The following is a 2,424-nucleotide window of genomic DNA, read 5'->3' on the forward strand; positions in this document are numbered from 1 at the left end:
AGTATCAACCTCAAGAACTCCCTTCTTCATAGGCGTCCCATTACTCACAGGATTCCTTTCAGAAGTGTACATGAACTGGTTATTAGCAACCATGTCAATGAGTTCTTGAGCTTCTGCAGGCGTTTTCTTTAGGTGAATGGATCCACCTGTAGAAGTGTCCAATGACATCTTTGATAACTCAGATAAACCATCATAGAATATATCCAGGATGGTCCATTCTGAAAGCATGTCAGAAGGACACTTTTTGGTCAACTGTTTGTATCTTTCCCAAGCTTCATAGAGGGATTCACCTTCTTTCTGTCTGAAGGTTTGAACATCAGCTCTAAGCTTGCTCAGCTTTTGAGGAGGAAAGTACTTGGCTAAGAAAGCCGTGACCAGCTTATCCAAGAGTTCAGGCTGTCTTTGGGTTGAGAATCCAACCATAATCTAGCTCTGTCTCTTACAGCAAAAGGGAAAAGCATGAGCCTGTAGACTTCAGGATCTACTCCATTAGTCTTAACAGTATCACATATCTGCAAGAATTCAGTTAAGAACTGAAAAGGATCTTCAGATGGAAGTCCATGAAACTTGCAGTTCTGCTGCATCAGAGAAACTAACTGAGGTTTCAGCTCAAAGTTGTTTGCTCCAATGGCAGGAATGGAGATGCTTCTTCCATGTAAATTAGAATTAGGTGCAGTAAAGTCACCAAGCATCTTCCTTACATTATTATTATTTTCGGCTGCCATCTCCTCTTCCTGTTCGAAAATTTCTGAAAGGTTATCTCTGGATTGTTGTATTTTAGCTTCTCTTAATTTTCTCTTCAGAGTCCTTTCAGGTTCTGGATCTGCTTCCACAAGAATGTTCTTATCCTTGCTCCTGCTCATATGACAAAGAAGAAGGCACAGAAAAATAATAATAATAATGGAGATCCTTTATACCCCAGTATAGGGATCCCTGTGTGAGTGGAAGAAGAGGGGGAGACAAAGAATGTAATATAATGGAAGAAACACAGCTGTGAGGATGGAAGAGAGGTGAGATGAGATGTTAGGATATGAATGAATAAATAGAATGAGATGAGAGAGAAGGAGGGAATTTTCGAAAATTAATTTTGAAAAGGAGTTAGTGATTTTTGAAAATAGTTTTTGAAAAATGTTAGTGATTTTCGAAAATTAAGATTTAAAAAAATAAAATAATTAATAAATTAAAAAGAAATTTTGAAAAAGGGGGAAGATATTTTCGAAAATGAGAGAGAGAGAGTTAGTTAGGTGGTTTTGAAAAAGTTAAGAAACAAACAAAAAGTTAGTTAGTTAGTTGAAACAAATTTTGAAAACCAATTTTGAAAAGATAAGAAGTTAGGAAGTTAGAAAAGATATTTTGAAAAGATATTTTTGAAAAAGATAAGATAAGAAGATATTTTTGAAAAGATTTGATTGAAATTAGTTTTGAAAAAGATTTGATTTTTAAAATCACAATTAATGACTTGATTCATAAGAAATCACAAGATATGATTCTAGAACTTAAAGTTTGAATCTTTCTTAACAAGCAAGTAACAAACTTCAAATTTTTGAATCAAAACATTAATTGATTATGTTATTTTCGAAAATTTGATATAAAAATAAGAAAAAGATTTTTGAAAAATATTTTTTTAATTTTCGAAAATAACTAAGAATTTTGAAAAAGATTTGATTTTTGAAAAAGATTTTGAAAAAGATAAGATTTTCAAATTGAAAATTTGATTTGACTCATAAGGAACAACTTTGATTTTTAAAATTTTTTGAAAAAGTCAACTCAATTTTCGAATTTGATGAGAGAAAAAGGGAAAGATATTTTTTGATTTTTGAATTTTTATGATGCAAGAGAAAAATACTAAAAGGATGCAATGCATGAAATTTTTAGATCAAAACGATGAATGCATGCATGAATGCTATGAATGTCAAGATGAACACCAAGAACACTATGAAGAACATCAAGAACATATTTTTGAAAAATTTTTTAATGCAAAGAAAACATGCAAGACACCAAACTTAGAATTCTTTAATGCTTAGACACTAAGAATTCAAGAATGCATATGATAAACATGAAAAGACACAAAACAAAAAATCATCAAGATCAAACAAGAAGACTTACCAAGAACAACTTGAAGATCATGAAGAACACTATGAATGCATGAATTTTCGAAATATGCAAGATGCATATGCAAGTGACACCAAACTTATAATGTGACTCAAGACTCAAACAAGAAACAGAAAATATTTTTGATTTTTATGATTTTCTAAATTTTTTTTTTTTTGGATTTTTCGAAAATTAATAGAAAAGGGAAAATAAGGATTCTAAAATTTTTAATATGAATTCCAGGAATCCTGCATTCTTAGTCTAAAGCTTCAGTCCAGGAATTAGACATGGCTCCTAGCCAGCCAAGCTTTCAATGAAAGCTCCGGTCCAAAA

The 2,424-nt window shown here is 31.6% G+C and overlaps 1 non-coding gene across 1 annotated transcript; it reads left to right on the forward strand.

Annotated features, from left to right (window-relative positions):
- The first annotated feature begins 222 nt into the window (after positions 1–222).
- LOC112787332 (small nucleolar RNA R71) lies at positions 223–330 on the forward strand. The gene has a single exon (XR_003194751.1). It is a non-coding gene; the product is annotated as a small nucleolar RNA R71 (small nucleolar RNA).
- The last annotated feature ends 2,094 nt before the right edge of the window (positions 331–2,424 follow it).

The sequence above is a fragment of the Arachis hypogaea genome, chromosome 20, assembly GCF_003086295.3.
Source record: "Arachis hypogaea cultivar Tifrunner chromosome 20, arahy.Tifrunner.gnm2.J5K5, whole genome shotgun sequence".
NCBI lineage: Eukaryota > Viridiplantae > Streptophyta > Magnoliopsida > Fabales > Fabaceae > Arachis > Arachis hypogaea.